The sequence below is a fragment of the Ranitomeya variabilis genome, chromosome 3 (assembly GCF_051348905.1).
Source record: "Ranitomeya variabilis isolate aRanVar5 chromosome 3, aRanVar5.hap1, whole genome shotgun sequence".
Lineage (NCBI taxonomy): Eukaryota > Metazoa > Chordata > Amphibia > Anura > Dendrobatidae > Ranitomeya > Ranitomeya variabilis.
The window spans coordinates 673,352,504-673,375,410 of NC_135234.1; the positions used below are offsets into that span (position 1 = coordinate 673,352,504).

General features: G+C 41.8%; 1 long non-coding RNA gene across 1 annotated transcript in view; it reads right to left on the reverse strand.

Moving 5' to 3' along the window:
- LOC143818498 (uncharacterized) overlaps nt 1–13,568 on the reverse strand; it is a 34,593-nt gene extending 21,025 nt beyond the window's left edge. Inside the window, exons 1-2 of the long non-coding RNA XR_013224576.1 lie at nt 13,498–13,568; nt 11,277–11,419 (exon numbers count right to left, since the gene is read on the reverse strand). This is a non-coding gene — a long non-coding RNA (uncharacterized LOC143818498). The remainder of the gene's footprint in view (nt 1–11,276; nt 11,420–13,497) is intronic.
- Between the last annotated feature and the right edge of the window lie 9,339 nt (nt 13,569–22,907).

Genomic DNA, 22,907 nt, shown 5'->3' on the forward strand with positions numbered 1-22,907 from the left:
GGCATCAGCAGCTTCAAATATCTGTTTGCTGTTTTGTAATGGCTTTTTAACAGCTGCTCTCTTAATCCGATGAACTTGCCTGGCAGAAATCTTCCTCATTATGCCTTTATCAGCACAAACACATTTGTGCTCAGATACAGCCACAAATCTCTTAACAGTACGATGATCACGCTTATGTTTTTGGAAAATTTCTAATATTTTCATCCCTTCAACAAGGCATTGCACTATTTGATGCTTTACAGCAGCAGAGAGATCCTTTTTCTTTCCCATGTTACTTGAAACCTGTGGCCTGCTTAATAATGTGGAACATCATTTTTAAGTAGTTTTCCTTTAATTAGAATCACCTGGAAAACTAATTATCCCATGTGTTTAAGATTGATTTCAGTGATCCATTGAGCCCTGAGACACAATACCATCCATGAGTTTATTTGAAAAACAAAACAATTAAATCTTTATCACACTTAAATCCAATTTGCATAATAATTTGGAACACAGTGTAATTATTTTAATGAGTACAATAAAAGCTACCGTAAGTTTTGTTGACCTGCTAGAGAGGGCCGTTTCTATTGGGGCTTTGCCCCTTTAGGCCTTTTTGGAATAGACAACATACCCTTCCTAGGTCATTCATCTCCCTTTGAAATTATGTAAAACTGTATGAAGTTATGGCATGATCGCAGCGGCTCGGTAGCAGACCTATGCCCAGCTTGTGGAGGAAATAGAGGGTATTAGGCGCTATGCGCCCTAAGATGTATTGGAGAACAGAAGGGGAGTGCGGGCTGATGTGGGGAGAAAAAAGGGAACTTCCAGGTCAGGTGAATGCCGCTCAGGCTGGGAGCGTGTTACTACAAAGCGTGTTATAAACAGGGGAGCATGCCGGAAACATGGGATTTGTAGTATTAGCATCTGCTGTCTACCGATGACCAGCTCTAGTAGACATTTGGTATTTTCTTACAGGTTAATATAATTACACCATTGGCCTGAGTTTGACATGTATGTTATAGCTGCTGGGCAGTATATGGAAACCCGCTCGGCCACACAAACCGACATTAGACCACTCACTGATGTTTCTGCAGTGTGGGAAATGGTGCTTAGCAACTTTTTTTTTTGTCGAATCTCAAGGTGTTAGACTTCAGGAGGAAATAAATATTTCAGGAAATTAGACTCAAACTCGATCTGAATTGATACGCTGATCTCTAAAATAATTTTTTTCTCTTGTAAATTCTATGTTTATTGTAACTGACTATTTTGTTGTTGGTTTTAACAATCTTCAGCCCCTGAGCTCATCTGATCACCTATATTGATGACCTATACTAAGGATACTGTGGATATAAAGGTTTAACGCCCATGTTAAAATGCCAGGTTTTTGTCACATGAAAAACTCATGCCAAGAAAATAATTTTAGAATATTTTCCACCTTTAATGTCGCCTATAATCTGTGCAAATCCTATGAGGAAAAACTGAAATAATTTTGAGAGGAGAAAACCCCATAAATAGCAAAACTGAAATATTGTGGTTGCATAAGATATGAAAGAAAAGCTCACTGGAGATGAAACGTCGTATGGGTAAATAAAAGGGTCATTTCTCTGGATGTACTGCCTCACTCTCCTTATTAGTTGATTGTTAATGATACTTTTATAATTGCAAATGTGGTTGTGTTCATAATTAGCCAATCACATTTATATTCATGTTACATAGTAGTCAGTACACAGCTGACCCCATTTACAGTGATACTGATTAACCCCATAGAAAGTTTAATAATTCTTGTAGACTTTTCCTGACATTTTCTTAGCTCCTTTTACAACAAAATCCATGATCTGTAAATAGCGAACAACACAGCAAAGGAACTTATTGTTGAGAGTTGTCAGTCAAGAGAAGGGTACAAAAAATTTACAAGGCATTAGATAAACCATGGAACACTCTGCGAACAGTCACCAGAAGTAGCGTAAATTAGGCACAACAGTGACATTACCTAGAATTGGATGACCATCAAAAATTGATGAAAAGACAAAAAAAGTTTTTCCAAAAGGCTGCCAAGAGGCCTGCAGCAACACTAAAGGTACTGCAGGAATATCTGTCACGTACTTATTGTGTACTGCATGTGACAAGAATCTCCCAAATTTTTCATATGTGTAATGTGGGGTAGGATGGCAAGATTGAAACCTTTTCTTACAAAGAAAAACATCCAGGCCTGCCTTTGTTTTGTGAAAATCTACAGCAAGTATGACAATAGCATGTGTGAAAAATTGTTAATGGTCTGCCTTTGACACTGTGGACCATTCCATCCTGCTACAGATTCTATCATCTCTTGGCATCACAGACTTGGCTCTATCCTGGATCTCGTCATATCTAACAGACCGAACTTTCAGTGTCTCCCTCTCCCACACCACCTCCTCACCTCGCCCCTTGTCTGTCGGTGTCCCTCAAGGCTCAGTTCTAGGACCCCTACTCTTTTCCATCTACACCTTCGGCCTGGGACAGCTCATAGAATCCCACGGTTTGCAGTATCATCTCTATGCCAATGACACGCAGCTCTACCTATCCGGACCTGACCTCACCTCCTTACTCACCAAAATCCCACACTGTCTGCTATCTCGGCCTTCTTTTCTGCTCGCTTTCTAAAACTGAACATGGACAAAACAGAATTCATCATCTTTCCCCCATCTCACTCTACCCCTCCACCAGACCTATCCATCAAGATCAATGGCTGCTCACTTTCCTCAGACCAGCATGCTCGGTTCCTCGGGGTGATCTTCGACTCTGTCCTCTCTTTCAAGTCACCTATCCAAGCCCTTGCCTCCTCCTGCCATCTCAAACTAAAAAATATTTCCTGAATCCGTGCATTCCTCGACAACGAAACCACAAAAACACTAGTGCACACCCTTATCATCTCCCGCCTTGACTACTGCAACCTCCTACTCTCTGGCCTGCCATCTAGCACTCTGTCACCACTCCAATCCATCCTACACTCTGCTGCCCAACTAATCTACCTGTCTCCACGCTACTCCCCAGCCTCTCCCCTATGCCAAGCTGTTCACTGGCTTCCTATCGTCTAGAGTCTCCAGTTTAAAACTCTTACTATGACATACAAAGCCATCCACAACCAGTCTCCTCCATACATATGTGACATGGTCTCCCGGTACTTACCTACACGCAACCTTCGATCCTCACAAGATCTCCTTTTCTACTCCCCTCTTATCTCTTCTTCCCACAACTGCATCCAAGACTTCACCCGTTCTTCCCCCATACTCTGGAATTCTTTACCGCAACACATCAGACTCTCACCTACCATAGAAACCTTCAAAAAGAACCTGAAGACTCACCTCTTCCGACAAGCCTACAGCCTGCAGTGATCCTCAACCTACTGAACCACCGCACAACCAGCTCTACCCTCTCCTAGTGTATCCTCAACCATCCCCTGCAGACTGTGAGCCCTCGCGGGCAGGGTCCTCCCTCCTTCTGTACCTGTTAGTGCCTTGTTTTTTGCTCATGTTTATTGTATTTGTCTACATTTGCTCCTTTTCACATGTAAAGCGCCATGGAATAAATGGCACTATAAAAATGTATAATAATAATAATAATAATAATAATAAAGATTGAACTTTTTTGGCCATATTTACAACAGGTATGTCTAGTGCAAAGCCAACACTGAGCATCACTAAAAGGAAACCACACCCGCAGTGAAGCATGGTGGAGGCAGCATTATGCTCTGGGGCTATTTTTTGGCACACAGAAGTGAAAGAGAAGTTCTGCAATTGAGCTGTGTCACTCGCGCACAGCAACGGAACAGATGCATTGCAACTGAGCTGTGTCACACGCACACAAAAATGAAAGAGAACCTCTGCAACTGAGCTGTGTCACTCGCACACAGAAACGAAAGAGAAGCTCTTCAACTGAGCTGTGTCACTCACACACAGAAATGGAACAGATGTGTGGCACCCCAGGAGTTCAGGTACCACAGTGGTATTGCCTTCCTCTCGGGGAGGGTGATGCCATGCCTGGAAGCGAGGAGGATCCATTTGACAGGTAATCTTACATGCAACACTTTCTGACTCCAGGCCAGAAGGGGGAGCTCTGAACCCGGTTTTCAGGGGAGCTTCCCTGGATAATATACATTCTGGTCTGGAAGAGGATTTAGTTAGTCTGGTGCAGACAAGGAACAGAGAAGGAGCACAGGAGAAGTCAGCAGCTAGAGGAGAGCTGCGAGGGGGCTCCCTCTAATCTAGAGTGCAGAAACCAGGCACCAGGAGCCGAGGCTGTGTGGAACTACAAGTCCCACAGCAGAACCGGAGGGCAAGAAACTGAAAGTGACTTGTCCACATTACACATGAGGTACTGCAACAACCAGAGCCCGGAGTCATTGTGAATAGAGACCCCAAGGAAACGGCTCGAGTTGCCTACCATACAGGTACTGTCCCAGGACAGTAGAGAAAGAGGACCTTGTCAGGAAGCCACAGGCAGCAAGGGACTAACATTTAGCGCATAGTGGAAGGCTCCCAATCTGACCTGACAAAGGGGGTTCAATTCGTTTCAAGGCTGCCTGGACTCCACTGTCACCTGTTGCCGGTACCCTGGACTGAGACTGTTCATCTTCAGTAACCCAGGTGACGCTGGCTGCCTGCCTATATGTACAGTCCCAAAGCTTAGACAGACTCACGACACTTGCAGTCAGAGTGGTAGAGACTCACTCACATAGCCATATACAGTATAAAATGATACTAGCACCCTAGCATCACTGGGAGCCTTTTATACCCAAAGCTCGAACCCAAACACTCACGCTGACATCGCCCGCGGCCAATCCGGAGCTGCCACATCACCAGAGCAGGCGACGTCTGAGCACCAATCATGGACATGCTCAGTAAAGTGATTTCTGAACTTAGACTCCAGTACGCAATGTGGCACACACTGGTTATCATAGACTTGACTGAAGAGCTAGCAGTAACCAAACCTGTGGCACGAGTCTGAGGAAGATGCTGGGACCAACGTGGGAATTTTTCTGAATATTTTCTCACGCTACAGCTCAAATGAGTTTATGCCACCAGGGGGCGCAGCGTCGGTGACAGCATTGCAAGTCCCCGTACGTTACTTTAATTTCATTCATTCCCCAGTCTCTTACAGCCAGGAGCGGCTGCATTAGCAGGCTCCTGGTTGTAACTGTATTTAACCCCTTTAGATGAATTTACATTGTGGGACATGACTGTATGGCGGACAGGTATGGGATATTGTTGCTTTTTTATTTTCCTTTTCTTTCAGGAGAACGAGGGTCTTCAATTGGATTGAGCGTACAATAAAGATAATTAAACCCCATGTGTTTATTTATTTAATTAAAATACTTTATTCTTAATGTGTGTACACTGTGTTCCAAGTTATTATGCAAATTGGATTTAAGTGTCAAAACGATTTAGGCCATGTGCACACGTTAAGTATTTTTCGCGTTTTTTTCGCGTTTTTTCGCTATAAAAACGTGATAAAACCGCGAAAAAAACGCTTACATATGCCTCCTATTATTTTAAGTGTATTCCGCATTTTTTGTGCAAATGTAGCCTTTTTTTCCGCGAAAAAATCGCATCGCGGAAAAAAAAGCAACATGTTCATTAAAATGCGGAATTGCAGGGGATTCCGCACACCTAGGGGTCCATTGATCTGCTTACTTCCCGCACGGGGCTGTGCCCACGATGCGGGAAGTAAGCAGATTATGTGCGGTTGGTACCCAGGGTGGAGGAGAGGAGACTCTCCTCCACGCACTGGGCACCATATAAGTGGTCAAAAAATAAGAATTAAAATAAAAAATAGTCCTATACTCACCCTCGATGTCTTCCCGCCTCCACTGCACGCTGTCGCTTCGGTTCCTGTAGCTGGTGTGCGGTGAAAGACCTGCCGATGACGTCACTGTCCTGTGATTGGTCGTGAGCGGTCATGTGACCGCTCACGTGACCGTGACGTCACAGAAGGTCCTGTGCGCACAGACCAGCTATAGGAAGACGAACGGACGCCGCTGAGGAGATGTCTGGGTGACTATAAGCATTTTTTTTATTTTTATTATTTTTAAACATTCTATCTTTTACTATAGATGCTGCATAAGCTGCATCTATAGTAAAAAGTTGGTCACACTTGTCAAACGTTATGTTTGACAAGTGTGACCAACCTGTCAGTCAGTTTTCCAAGCGATGCTACAGATCGCTTGGAAAACTGTAGCATTCTGCAAGCTAATTACGCTTGCAGAATGCTAAAAAACCGCGAAAAAAACGAAAAAAAAACGCAAAAAAAAAATGCGGATTTCTTGCAGAAAATTTCCGGTTTTCTTCAGGAAATTTCTGCAAGAAATCCGCAACATGTGCACATACCCTAAATTGTGTATCAGGGCTCAATGGATCACTGAAATCAATCTTAAACACATGTGATAATTAGTTTTCCAGGTGATTCTAATTAAAGGAAAACTGTTATGATCTGGTGGCCTAAGAGCAGCATGAGACGTACTCTGGAGAAGGTGGAACCTGTACTGACCGCAGACCCTGAACTTAACACCGCAACTAGAAGTAGCCGTGGAATGTACCTATCACTCACTAGACATCTCGACACAGCCGGAGGACTAATTACCCCTAGAGATAGAAAAGGGAAAACTATCTTGCCTCAGAGAAAATTCCCAAAGGATAGACAGCCCCCACAAATATTGACTGTGAGAGGAGAGGGAAAAAACATACACAGACTGAAATCAGAATTTAGCAAAGGAGGCCACTTCTAGCTAAATAGAAAGGATAGGACAGAGTACTATGCGGTCAGTATTAAAACACTAGAAAATATCCACCACAGAAAATACAAAATCTCCACAGCTAACTAAAGATATGGAGGGTATATCTGCATCTCCAGAGATACCAGCTTGGCTAAACAAATCCTTATACAGACCAAGCTGGACAAGACAAAAACATGGAAAAGAACTGAACAATAAGGCCACAGCATGTGGACAGCAAAAATCAAGGCCAGAACTTATCTTTGTTGAAATGAACAGCAAAGCAGGAGAGAGCAGGCAGGGATGTGAATCCTCCAGGAACAATGGACAACTGGCACTGACTAAAGGGTCAAGCAAGACTAAATAGCCCAGTCAGGATTGCAAAAACTCGACACACCTGATGAATGCTGCGATCCAGAGACAGCAGCACTACCACTTATAACCACCGGAGGGAGCCCAAGAGCAGAATTCACAACAGAAAACTACTTAAAAATGATGTTCCACATTATTAAGCAGGCCACAGGTTTCAAGTAACATGGGAAAGAAAAAGGATCTCTCTGCTGCCGAAAAGCATCAAACAGTGCAATGCCTTGGTCAAGGGATGAAAGCATTAGATATTTCTTGAAAATTTAAGCATGATCATCTTACTGTTAGGAGATTTGTGGCTGAATGTGAGCACAGTCGTGTTCGTACTGATAAAGGCATAATGAGGAAGGTTTCAGCCAGGCAAGTTCATCGGATAAAGAGAGCAGCTGCTAAAAAGTCATTACAAACCAGCAAACAGATATTTGAAGCCGCTGATGCCTCTGGAGTCTCTCAAACCTCAAGGTGTAGGATCCTTCAAAGGCTTGCTTTGGTTCATAAACCTACTATTCGGCCACCCCTAAACAGTGTTCACAAGCAGAAATGGTTGTAGTGGGCCCAGACAAAAATGAAGACTAATTTTCAAACAGTCTTGTTTACTGATGAGTGTCGAGCAACCCTGGATGGTCCAGATGGGTGGAGTAGTGGATGATTGGTGGATGGCCACCATGTCCCAACAAGGCTGCAACGTCAGCAAGGATGTGGAGGAGTCATGTTTTGGGATGAAATCATGGGGAAACAACTGGCAGGGCCCTTTAAAGTTCCTGAAGATGTGAAAATGATCTCTGCAAAGTATATAGAGTTTCTGATTAACAACTTTCTTCCATGGTATAAAAAACAGAAACGTGCCTTGAGGAGCAAAATCATCTTCATGCATGACAATGCACCATCTCATGCTGCAAAGAATACCTCTGAGTCATTGGCTGCTATGGGCATAAAAGGAGATAAACTCATGGTGTGGCCACCATCTTCCCCTGACCTCAACCCTATAGAGAACCTTTGGAGTATCATCCAGCAAAAGATCTATGAGGGTGGGAGGCAGTTCACATCAAAACAGCAGCTCTGGGAGGCTATTCTGACTTCATGCAAAGAAATACAAGCAGAAACTCTCCCAAAACTCACAAGTTCAATGGATGCAAGAATTGTGGAGGTGATATCAAAGAAGGGTTCCTGTGTTAACATGTAACTTGGCCTGTTTGGATGTTTTGGAGTTAAATAGCTTTTATGTTCAGTGAATGTGACCTCCTAATGCTGCAAATTCCACAAATGAGCATTTTCAGTTCTTTAAAACATATCAAATGTCTAGAAATTCTACTGTCCCTAATAATTTGGAACAGTGCATTTTGAGGTTTTATTCATTTTGGAGATTATACTGTTATCATTGGGAGGTTTCTTCAATAAAATTCGATGTATACTCTAAAAGGTGATGACTTTTATTAGACTGACTGTCATTTGGACAGACCATTTAGGAAAATTTGAGAAAAATATCATTTGCATAATAATTTGGAACATAGTGTATTTTTAACCCTTTACTAATCTTGGATTAATAATGGATAAGTGCCTTATTGACATCTCTCCATTATTAACCAGGCTTAAAGGGAACCTATCACCCCGTTTTTTTCGGTATGAGATAAAAATACTGTTAAATAGGGCCTGAGCTGTGCATTACAATAGTGTAGTTTGTGGACCCCGATTCCCCACCTATGCTGCCGAAATACGTTACCAAAGTAGTCATTTTCGCCTGTCAATCAGGCTGGTCAGGTCGGATGGGCGTGGCTTCTTCCCCCAGATATTGCGTAGTTTTCCGTTGGTGGCGTAGTGGTGTGCGCATGTCCAACGTCCCCAATCCTGCACGGGGGGGTGAAAACAGCAGCGATGTCCGTTATTCCATTGGTGGTCGGTGGGCGCGGCCATCTTCCTTTGGCCGCGCGTGCGCAGAAGCGGCGCTCTGCTGGCCGCGGCTTCAGGAAAATGGCCGCCGCGATCTCCATCTGCGCACGCGCGGCATCCCGCGGCCATTTTCCTGAAGCCGCGGCCAGCAGAGCGCCGCTTCTGCGCACGCGCGGCCAAAGGAAGATGGCCGCGCCCACCAACCACCAATGGAATAACGGACATCGCTGCTATTTTCACCCCCCCGTGCAGGATTGGGGACGTTGGACATGCGCTCACCACTACGCCACCAACGGAAAACTACGCAATATCTGGGGGAAGAAGCCACGCCCATCCGACCTGACCAGCCTGATTGACAGGCGAAAATGACTACTTTGGTAACGTATTTCGGCAGCATAGGTGGGGAATCGGGGTCCACAAACTACACTATTGTAATGCACAGCTCAGGCCCTATTTAACAGTATTTTTATCTCATACCGAAAAAAACGGGGTGATAGGTTCCCTTTAATGTCACCTTACAATAGCAAGGTGACATTAACGCCTTATTACCCTATATCCCACCACTACAGGGGAGTGGGAAGAGAGTTACTAAGTGCCAGAATAGGCGCATCTTCCAGATGTGCCTTTTCTGGGGTGGCTGGGGGCAGATGTTCTTAGCCAGGAGGGGGCAATAACCATGGTCCCTCTGTAGGCTATTAATATCTGCCCTCAGTCACTGGCTTTCCCACTCTGGCGGAGAAAATTGCGCGGGAGCCCACGCCGTTTTTTTCCGGGATTTAACCCTTTATTTTAACACCTAGAGCTCAAAAATTTTGCACACACAAACTACTAACATTATTAGTGAGGAATATGTAAAAATCTGATAGATATGAAATGGTTTACTGTATGTAAACCATGTCTCATATCCTGTCGGGTTTGGTAAGGAGTTAACAAAAGCCAGCAATTGAATTACCGGCTTTTATGCTATCTAGCTCTGTATTAAATATATATATATATATATATATATATATATATATATATATATATATATATATATATATATATGTGTGTCAATGAGATATATATATATATATATATATATATACCTATTCTACGTGTAGACATTTATTTTATCTATTCTATTCTAACCTGTCAGTGTGATTTTACTGTACACCGCACTGAATTGCCGGCTTTTCTATAGGACACCGATGCGTATTTCTCGCAAGGCAGACGTGTGGTCCATGTGTAATCGGTATTTTTCTCGCCCCATAGACTTCCATTGGCGTATTTTTGAAGGAATACGCTGACAATCGCAGCATGCTGCGATTTTCATAGCCCGTAAAATACAGCCGAGAAATATACAGCTGATGAAAGCTGCCCCATAGAGAAACATTGGTCCGAGTGCAATGCGTTGTTTTTGCGCCTCTCCCTCATCCGTATTCCTCTCTAGTGTGACGCCTTACTTACAGAAAACCTGAAACTCACCCCAAATAATTATTTATAGGAAATGACAGTGGCTAGTTATAGAAAATAACAGTTTAATTCTAGGAAATACTAGTTAATGACTTCTTGTAGCCGAAACTAGTCTCATTGATCGACAAACACACGTACAATTTAATGCTGACATGTGAACATAGCCCAATACTGACCAATTTTGCATGTAGAGAAAAGCAATGTCTATATAGCACAGCTCATCTCTTTGATCACTGTGATCACGAATACCAAAGTTTTACATAGAGATTTTAATTACCATCAGCTGTAAGTCACAATTTTGAGTCAGGATATATAAATCTTGAAATAAGAAGTCAACAATCACCCCATTTTCTTTTTTGCCAATCATTAATTTAAGGTTATTGCTGAAAACCGTTTTCTCCTGACTTGAAAGTCCTCTCTTCATCTCTCTATTTCCAATTACCTTGGCTTCGCCACTCATTGACTGAATGTCATTTGCCCATTCTCTTCTATTTCCTTACATATTCTTTATTGCACAACCGCAGTATTTTAATCGGATCCTGATCACCAACACCAGGGTATAACAGATCTGTGTCTGACCACATGAAAAGCAAGGGTAGCGCTGATGCAGAATGATGGTGGTCTCTCTGCTATTCAAAGCAAATTATTAGCTTGTGGCCCCTCAGGACAGACGAGATTTAACAATCAAGCCCAACAGAATATAGAGCATAAGGAAGCGTTCTATGCATTCAGGATCCAGCTTGAAACATTCTGTGGAACATATGAGTTTTACTCTTGGATGAAGAGTTTTCCCATACCTCCATACAGTCATGTAAACCAGCAATAACTAATAGTGTAAAATACTTACAGCTGTTATTACAAGTTTAGCAATTGTTTCCTCTGTCCTTTGAACCTCCCCTGCTGCACCGCCAATCAGGACGGTATACACCGCGCTTATATAACAGCCAAAGGTCATGAATCCATCACAACCTGTTGCACCATGGTCGGGACCTGCAGACAGTATGACAAAAGTCACAGACAAGTAATACATGTAGTGGTTGAAATCTTTTTTTTAGCATTTTGATATATGACTTTAGTTAACATTTCAGAAAGAAAATATTGTGTAATATCATCTGGAAACAAGACTTTGTGTCTCTCTTATCTGATCAGTCGAATACGTCTGTCTGTCATTCTATCGATCATTGCTCGCCAGGCAGTTCTATCCTGTGTTGCTTCTTTCAGATTGCCAATAGTCCAGTGGTGGACACTGACAGCTTGTGGCCCCTGTGCAAGAAATGTGTGTGGGCCCCCCTCCTTTTATGGTGACAAAGCTACATACATATACACTCACCGGCCACTTTATTAGGTACACCATGCTAGTAACGGGTTGGACCCCTTTTGCCTTCAGAACTGCCTCAATTCTTCGTGGCATAGATTCAACAAGGTGCTGGAAGCATTCCTCAGAGATTTTGGTCCATATTGACATGATGGCATCACACAGTTGCCGCAGATTTGTCGGCTGCACATCCCAAAGATGCTCCATACAAGGCAGGATGGATCCATGCTTTCATGTTGTTTACGCCAAATTCTGACCCTACCATCCGAATGTCTCAGCAGAAATCGAGACTCATCAGACCAAGCAACGTTTTTCCAATCTTCTACTGTCCAATTTCGATGAGCTTGTACAAATTGTAGCCTCAGTTTCCTGTTCTTAGCTGAAAGGAGTGGTACCCGGTGTGGTCTTCTGCTGCTGTAGCCCATCTGCCTCAAAGTTCGACGCACTGTGCGTTCAGAGATGCTCTTAGGCCTACCTTGGTTGTAACGGGTGGCGATTTGAGTCACTGTTGCCTTTCTATCAGCTCGAACCAGTCTGCCCATTCTCCTCTGACCTCTGACATCAACAAGGCATTTCCGCCCACAGAACTGCCGCTCACTGGATTTTTTTTCTTTTTCGGACCATTCTCTGTAAACCCTAGAGATGGTTGTGCGTGAAAATCCCAGTAGATCAGCAGTTTCTGAAATACTCAGACCAGCCCTTCTGGCACCAACAACCATGCCACGTTCAAAGGCACTCAAATCACCTTTCTTCCCCATACTGATGCTCGGTTTGAACTGCAGGAGATTGTCTTGACCATGTCTACATGCCTAAATGCACTGAGTTGCCGCCATGTGATTGGCTGATTAGAAATTAAGTGTTAACAAGAAGTTGGACAGGTGTACCTAATAAAGTGGCCGGTGAGTGTATATAGCCACACACACATATATATTACATAGTCTCCTTTGTTATATATATTGCCGTCCCTTATTACACAGTGCCCTCTATTGTTATCTATAGCACCGTCCCTTACATATCGGATTCTCGTTATCTTTATATTCATAGTGCCCTGTTCTTACATACCGCCCTCTCTTGTTAGATATATAATGAAATGACTGCTCAATGCTGATGGAGCATGGGAAAGCTTCTTTTCTGACGGAGGAGCTGATGGACTGGTTTGGTGACCGGCTGCTCCATCAGCAGTCATTTTATATCTAACAAGAGAGGACTATGTAATAAAAGAGGAAGCCGTGATTAACAATAACGAGATATGCTAGGTAAGGGACAGCACTGTACATAACAAGGGATCACCCCATACATAACTAGGAAGGATGGTACGTAATAAGGGATGGTGTTATACATAATAAAAGAGGAATAACTATGTAACAAAGGACAGCGCTATACTATATACTATGGGACTATGCTATACATAATAAGGCTACATTCCTGTATCAGTGTGCAGTGTTGGTGTGCTGCCCGCTTTTACAGATGCATTGGGCACATCCTATTCTGATCCTCAAAATCGGATCAGAACAGAACATTGTCCTCTCCACCACATCCATCATGGATCTCATTCTCAAATGCATGATTTTCACAGATGAGAATGGATCTATAAAACTCTACGAGTCTGTGCGTCATCTGATAAAAAATTTTTAGCATTACATGGACTTATCACACGAAAGTGAGAATGTGACCTAAGGGATTTTTCAGATAACATTATGACTCCAAGTCATACAGAACAAATACAGAATAATATTTACATCCAGGAACTTACCGCTGACATCTCGTCTGATTAGAGTAATTTTCTGCTGTTTCTTCTCCATCTGGTCAGACCTTCATGTCAACATTTTCCAGCCACGACTCATCTTGTCATGATCATCACCGCAACCCTAAATAGAACAATGTTACATATATTGCACACATACATGTGTCTCCCTTGCATTGTGCCCCTGAATACAGATGTGTACCCCGCCATTAATATGCTATTTGCCACTCACCACTCAAAATATAAAGTGATAAGTAGCACTGTTCCACCACTTCCTATACTCTCCATCGTCCAATAAATATAAATTATTCCGTTTCTGTGATTCTCCACAATTAATTTTAACCCCTTAGTGACAGAGCAAATTTGGTACTTAATGACCAAGCCAATTTTTACAATTCTGACCTGTGATGGTGTGATATGTTATGTGGGTATCATTTTGTGTATATTTATACTTTACTGATTTTCATAGGGTTCTCTTGTTGCCCTGTATCACTCCGTGAATTCCCCATATTGTCTAGAGTCTCAATTACCTTCCAAAAGGCTGGTAATTGGATTAGCTCACTTAGGGTACCGTTACACAAAATGATTTACCAACGATCACGACCAGCGATACGACCTGGCCGTGATCGTTGGTAAGTCGTTGTGTGGTCGCTGGGGAGCTGTCACACAGACCGCTCTCCAGCGACCAACGATGCCGTGGTCCCCGGGTAACCAGGGTAAACATCGGGTTACTAAGTGCAGACGGCTAGGGACCTGACGGACACCGGAATGTGAGTATGTACGTTTTTTTTTTTTTACATTTACGATGGTAACCAGGGTAAACATCGGGTTACTAAGCGCGGCCCTGTCACACACACCGATCCAGCGATGACAGCGGGAGATCCAGCGACGAAATAAAGTTCCAAACGATCTGCTACGACGTGCAATTCTCAGCAGGGTCCCTGATCGCTGCTGCGTGTCAGACACAGCGATATCGTATGGATATCGCTGGAACGTCACAGATCGTGCCGTCGTAGCGACAAAAGTGCCACTGTGAGACGGTACCCTTACTGTCTGCAGCCTGACTCTATCTATGCCTCTTGATGAACCCCCTGTAGTCCCTTAATCCCCAAGGCATCTTTGTCAGGTCTGGGAGGTCTGAAAACCACCCCAACCTGTCTGACTACCCCTGGACATAAGGAGGGGGCTGGGGAGGACAGGAGCTGGGTAGTCAGTTCCTGTGTGGTGAGGATGGTGTGAACACAACACATCAGAGAGAAAGGGAAGCATATGGATTTTTTATCCTCTGTCTGCTGGATTATTGGACTCTCATCTCCTTGGACATTTTATCCTGTTACTGATCTGCATTCGTGTTCTGGACTATCGTAGCCTCAGTGTGGTGGATTTTTTACGGACCGTTTAGTTTTGCCTATAATAAAGGTCTTGGGATTGTTCACACTTCCCTCGCTCTGTTGATTGTGTGGTATTGGAGAAGGACCCCGTGACATGACCACTGTCTCTTTATGTGGTTATAACTCTTGAACGCTTTAACGGATTCCTCTGATTCTGAGTTTGTTTTTTCATGACATATTGTACTGCATGGTAGTGGTAAAAATTAATCCATATGATTTGCGTTTATTTATGAGAAAAGTGGAAATATGGTGAAAATGTTGAAAATGTAGCAATTTTCAAACTTTGAAAATTTCCTTGCAGATTACCTGAACATTAAAATCCGCATAATGCCAATACATTGTCCTCTCCCCCACATCTATAATTGTCCTCTCCACTACCCCCTCATTGTCCTCACCCCCACCCCTTCATTGTTCTCTTCCCCAACATCTATAATTGTCTTCTCTGCCATACCCCATATCTTTGCATCGTAATGTCTCAAATTAGATGGCAAAAACCTAGCAACAGATTTAAAAAGGTATCAACCACTGAGGACTCTTAAGTTGGATTTTTCTATCTACTGGATAACACGGTACAAAGATAAATTTTTTCCTGTAAAAAACAAAAATAAAAAGTGCACCTCATTCACAAATAAGGACCATGTCTTTGGAACTGAAATGATATTTTTGATGCACAGCATTTAATAAATGCCATCACATTATTTCCCTAACTGTACTTTGCAGTTATGTCTGGAGTTATAGGGTCTGGAATAAAATCAATAATTGTGCATTGACTGACAGAGCATGGAAATAATCAATATGCAATAATAGATTCTAGAAGGGATGCAGAAATTCCAGGACATAAATTCCATAAAAATAAGGCACTTTTTTTCCCCTGTCCGTAATTTTTTTTACGTGTCCATGATTTTTTGAAGCTGGAGAGACTTGTACAGATTTTTATGACTGTGCTTATCACCCTTTTATGGTTCACGATGAAGGCAGCTGATGTCTCCATATACTAAGATTAATGGTCTGTAGACATGTATCACATACAGCTCTGGCAAAAATTAAGAGACCACTGCAAAATGTTCAGTTTGTCTGATTTTTCTCTTTATAGGTATATTTTTGAGTAAAATGTAAATTGTTCTTTTATTCTATAAACTTCTGACAACATGTCTCCGAATTTCCAAGCAATAAATTTTGTATTTTTTTTCTGAATAGGAGAAATGGTCAAAATTACAAAAAAACAGGGCTTTCAGACCTCAAATAATACAAAGAAAACAAGTTCATAATCATTTAGAAACAACAATACCAATGTTTTACCTCAGGAAGAGTTCAGAAATCAATAATTTGTGGAATAACCATGATTTTTATTCACAGCTTTCATGCTTCTTGGCATGCTTTCTACCAGTCTTTCACACTGCTTTTCTGTAAGCAGTTCTTCTTTGTTTGATGGCTTGTGACTATCCATCATCCTCTTGATTACATTCTAGAGGTTTTCAATGGGGTTCAGGTCTGGAGATTGGGCTGCCCATGACAGGGTTTTGATGTGGTGGTCTCTTAATTTTAGCCAGAGCTGTAGATATATCTCATATTGATTTATTATGGTCTTCTAATGCGTCTGTAAATAAAGTTGTCTGTCCTTTATTTTTTGAGAAGCTGTCCAGAAAAAGTAAAAAATAAACTTGGCAATTCTGGATTCTAGGCTTTACAATGGATCTTGCCAGCACTAGTAACAGAGACCCTTGTAGATTCCAAGTTACATCAGACTAAATCTACCAATGAAACAGCTCCCCCAGTGGTCATATGGCCTTGGTAATTGATAGTTGTGAAGCATCTCCTGGTGCTGCAGGAAGACCTATACACGAAGGTGACTCGGTCTCATGCATTTTTTATATTCATGGCTTAGGGACAATGCCATTACAGTTGGTGAGACTGGTTATCCTTGTAAAGATCTATTTTTCGGCCCAATCCAAATCTGATGGTAATTAGTAAAGTTCACATTCTGTCTTTTTCCTTAGACTGTATAATTGAGAATTTTCTACCATTTATCAATATTTATTTTACTGCAAATGAGAAATAATAAAACTTTTTTCTTTATTTTACACATTTTTTCTCCAGGTTTCACAAGGTTCACATGCATTCATAGTAGGACAAATACTATTAGATATATAAACCTGCCGTCACATTTAAGTTTCACATAAATTAATGGATGTAATTTCCGGGGAACTAATTTGACAATGTTAATGATATAATCAACATAAAAAGTTTAAGAGACCGACAATTGGTAATTAACTTTAACAAAGAATGTAAATTGCAGAGAAGGAACGCACTAATTACATTACTTAATTTTAAGAATGTTATGTTTTACATTTTTTAAATGACCAAATTAAATGGGGCAAGATCAAATTTGAAAATACTTAGAATTAGTAACAAAATTTTGGTAAGCCTTCTCTAAGCACCCATACACATTAGAAAGCTGTCAGCTGATTGTTCGACTGGCATCTATATCTCCCGACTCCACCATACACAGGAGCGCTGGGGATAGGCCAGAACTCCGGTTTTCTCTTTATGGGAACCTCTAACAAGGTATTACCACCCAGAGACCTAAAGGATCCTGAAAATCAAAAGACTGGATTCTTCTCTTCACCGACATTATCAACCACATTCACCGACATTATATGTCATTGGAGATTCGGGAAGCCCCGTTACATATTAGATCATTGTCCAATGTAAGTCTAATATATAGAGGCCTTGAGAGACAATTAGAGCGAAACCTTGCTCAGGATATTGTTTTAATTCAGTGGAAATCATCTGCAAAGCTATGTGACCGCAATATATTGCAGCGGTAGCACCCCAGCTCTCCTAGGTTCCTGAAAAACACCTTATGATTCAGGTATTGTGGCCAAATTCCTGTATTGCTGCAAATTTGCGGTTCAAAACTTTCAGAAAGCTTGATTAAGAAAGCCCTTGGGAGAAAGTGAAGTTACCTTCAGGCCACTTTCATGTGGCTGTATTTTGGACAATGCGACATAAACAGGGGAAAATTTTTGTATTTTTGTGCCTCTACCAAAATATCCCCAATGAAAAGACTGATTTTTAGTTGCAGACACATTTGTAACAAATCTGCAATAAGTGAGACTTCCTTTGATCATGAGAACAGGTGTCCCCTGAATGGAGCAGTGGTCAACGTGTGCAATTTGAATTCCCTGTTTTCATGATCATGGTGCCAGTGGTAGGACTGAGTGCATACTATTATCGCCTTCTCTGTCATGGTCAAATTGATAAAGAATCCTTAGGCGATGAATCTGATGTAATTTCCCAGCAACATCTGTATGCAATTCATGGAGACTGTGATGCGGATTCTCCTGAAATTCTCACACACGTACATTGACTTGGTGAATTTGCAGTGCAGAATCGGCAAATCTATCACCTCACACATAAAACCCACAGTCAGGCAGTGAATTACGGCTGTAAAATGGTTGCAAAAATGCACTAGTATTACTCCTGTATGAAAAAGTATTTTCTAGCATGGTTTTAGTTCGTTGGTTAAGTAGTAGCCTGACTGTAACTAACATTGAACCTTGGAGTTGGTGTGAATCGATTCGCCCTTTACATTGGCTATGTCAGTAATTTGTGGCCAATTTCGGTAGAAGCCCTGATAAACACTTCTTACCTGATGCCATATGTGACTCTTTTTTTGATGAGCTGGCATGGTGCAATGTCGTGTGCATTATGCTGTGATGAGTACATTGTACCAGACTAACTATACAAAAGAAGAGCAGCGATGCCATCAGGTAAGAGTTGGCTCTCATGGCTCCTGTCTAGCGGCCACAGACTACTAACGTCGTACCTGCATGTCGATAAGACGTCGTACCTGCATGTCGATAAGACGTCGTACCTGCATGTCGATAAGACGTCGTACCTGCATGTCGATAAGACGTCGTACTTGCATGTCGATAAGACGTCGTACTTGCATGTCGATAAGACGTCGTACCTGCATGTCAATAAGACGTCGTACCTGCATGTCGATAAGGCGTCGTACCTGCATGTCGATAAGACGCCGTACCTGCATGTCAATAAGACGTCGCACCTGCATGTCAATAAGATGTCGTACCTGCATGTCGATAAGGCATCATACCTGCATGTTGATAAGACGTCATACCTGCATGTCGATAAGGCGTCATACCTGCATGTCGACAAGGCGTCGTACTTGCATGTCGATAAGACGTCGTACCTGCATCTCGATAAGGCGTCATACCTGCATGTCGATAAGACGTCATACCTGCATGTCAAAAAAAGTCGTAGCTGCATGTCGATAAGACGTCGTAGCTGCATGTCGATAAGACGTCATACCTGCATGTCGATAAGACATCATACCTGCATCTCGATAAGACGTCGTACCTGCATGTCAATAAGACGTTGTACCTGCATGTTGATAAGACGTCGTACTTGCATGTCGATAAGATGTCATACCTGCATGTCGATAAGACGTCATACCTGCATGTCAATAAGACGTCGTACCTGCTTGTCGATAAGATGTCATACCTGCATGTCGATAAGACGCCGTACCTGCATGTTGATAAGACGCCGTACCTGCATGTCGATAAGACGTCGTACCTGCATGTCGATAAGACGTCGTACCTGCATGTCCATAAGATGCCCTACCTGCATGTCGATAAGATGTCATACCTGCATGTCAATAAGACGTCGTACCTGCATGTCGATAAGACGTCATACCTGCTTGTCGATAAGACGCCGTACCTGCATGTCGATAAGACGTCGTACCTGCATGTCGATAAGACATCGTACCTGCATGTCGATAAGACGTCGTACCTGCATGTCGATAAGACGTCGTACCTGCATGTCGATAAGACATCGTACCTGCATGTCGATAAGACGTCATACCTGCATGTCGATAAGACGTCATACCTGCATGTCAATAAGACGTCGTACCTGCATGTCGATAAGATGTCGTACCTGCATGTCAATAAGATGTCGTATCTGCATGTTGATAAGATGTCGTACCTGCATGTTGATAAGACGTCATACCTGCATGTTGATAAGACGTCGTACCTCCATGTCGATAAGACGTCGTACCTCCATGTCGATAAGACGTCATACCTGCATGTCGATAAGACGTCATACCTGCATGTCCATAAGACGCCATACCTGCATGTCGATAAGATGTCGTACCTGCATGTCGATAAGACGTCGTACCTGCATGTCGATAAGACGCCGTACCTGCATGTCGATAAGACGCCGTACCTGCATGTCAATAAGACGTCGTACCTGCATGTCAATAAGACGTCATACCTGCATGTCGATAAGATGTCGTACCTGCATGTCAATAAGATGTCGTACCTGCATGTTGATAAGATGTCGATCCTGCATGTTGATAAGATGTCGTACCTGCATGTCGATAAGACGTCGTACCTCCATGTCGATAAGACGTCATACCTGCATGTCGATAAGACGTCATACCTGCATGTCAATAAGACGTCGTACCTGCATGTTGATAAGATGTCGTACCTGCATGTCGATAAGACGTCATACCTGCATGTCGATAAGACGTCATACCTGCATGTTGATAAGACGTCATACCTGCATGTCGATAAGACGTCGTACCTGCATGTTGATAAGATGTCGATCCTGCATGTTGATAAGATGTCGTACCTGCATACTCAAACCTTTGTTGGTTTCCTTTGTGTAGTTCTCCCAATATTATATTCTGCTTTTAATTTTATTCAAAGATAAAGAAAAGATCAATTTGTAAATCCTTTGATTGTCCGAATTGCTTTTTTGGTTTAGTACATGAGCCCTAAGCCATTGGCCATGTCTTCTATAGGTGCTTGGTCATTTATAATCCTATCTTTTGTATTGAAGCATCTAATGAGCGTGTGTACAGAAAAGGAAGTATGATTCTACAGTAGACCCAGTGGCCAATGTGAAAATAGCAAGATATATACATTTTTTAATACACATTGTAACAACAAAAAATAGAATTGTCAAGTAAACAAACAAAAAATATTAAAAATGAAAAAAAAAAGAAACAGAATTAAACAAGGGGTAATTTTCTGAATATAAATTCCCTTTAAATGCCAGAAAGAAATGACTATGCAGCTCTAGCAGGGGTGACTAATATATCACTACAGGCTTTTTTAATTGAATTAATAATAAATTAAAAGTTTAAAAAGCATGTTCTTGTATCAGCGACCACATGAATATCAGACATACTGTTCAATAGATAGCATTGGACATAGATCTCTGAAAATACATACAAAAAATAATTTACCATAAGACATCAGCCATGCAGGAAACTGCTATTAAACTTAACCCTTATAAACAACCATTCACATTACAAAATAAAATTGTATTTAGTGGAATAACTGATAACAATTCGGATCCGTAACCCATAACTTCATAAAAAGTTAAGAACTACATGAGCTTTTGTAATATTTTTCTATAAGAATAAAGCGATGATGGATTTTTTCTTCTCCTCCATGTCTTGTAGTGCATAGACAACAATAGCGCATGGGAGGCGGACACTAAAACTACATTTATTTTTGTCTGGAAAACACATACGGGGTTCGTCTTGTAAATAATAAAATGGTTGTATTTGGCAATGTCTCCAAGTACCATAGCATCTCAATCATTGTGTGCATTTAATCAATAGACAGCAGAAATCATTGCTTCCTATGAGACTTCACACCAGTTATTATATACAGTACAGAACAAATATTGCCAACCATGGCTGCATCGGTGGCACGGAGAGGAAATCGCACGGATTGTGTACAAAGTGCCATTTCTTTTGCTTGCTTTCTTGGTAAAGACACAAAACATTAATCATTTATAACGTGCAAGTTATTTTATATTAGCAATATGATCCCTATGCTATAGAAAGGTGTTTTTTCTTACATTTGCACCATGATATTTTCCACACAGCTGTTTTTTTTTCATTAGTTGAAATGTTAAAAAATAGGTCAAGTATTAGTGTAATATTCTAGAGTTGGTGTGTCACCAGATTTCCCCATAAAAAAAACGAATGAAAGAATAATTAGACTGGTGTGGTTACTATGAAAATCTATGTCAGAATGGTTGTAAAATCCTGTTTGAAAGTTATGCCACGCTCAAAGTCCATGTGTGTATTCATGCACTAAACTCAATCATTGCCCACCCAGTCTGATTGACAGATCCTCAATGTCCCTCCTCCCTGCTGCAGAAGCCTCACAATGCTCAGTACAAGCTGCAGCTGTCAATCAGGCTGAATGGGGAGAGATTAAATAGGTTTGGACTCATGATCTCTCTCATTCTTGAGCTGAACTCATAAAATACTCATATTTATATAATGAGTAGAGATGAATGACTATCCCAGAATTCATATCTGGCAGATTCACTCGAATCAGCTGCAGATGCAACTCAGACAAAATAAAATTTGTTCTGTATCAAAAGTGCCCTGATAAGAAGCTTATTAAACAGAAGGAGGGGATGTAAAAACAATAACAGTTTATCCTCCCCTTAAGCCTACCTCTCCCCGGTGCTCTGCAAATGAGTTTCTAACTCTGGTCTTTGCTCTCTCGTAGGATTTTCTGGTGTTGACTAAACCTTATCTGGTCAAATGGGGACCAATGTACATTAATGAGGCGCCCATGTGACCATGTGTGACCTAGCTAGCGCCAGAAGATCCATAGAGTGAAGATCAGGGAGAGTAGAGGATCGGAACTGGAGATAAGGCACCAGAGCAGTTAAGCGTCAGGATGAAAAAGGTGAGTATGATTTTACTGTTTAACCTCTTCTTAGTCATATAAAGAATCCTTCAAAATGGCAGCTGTTACAATTCAATTCGCTCACCTCTATTAGGGATCATATATCTTCTGGAATCAATTTTAAAAGTAAGTACACCAGGTTCATTAGGAGTGAAAGTTCTATTTAATTATGAATCGTGAAATTTGGTAACAGATCTTCCAGTGATTGGATTAGCATGTTTTTATGTACATTTCTAGTGTGTTGGGACTAGACCATCAGGTAGTTCCTAGTGAGAACTTGGTAACA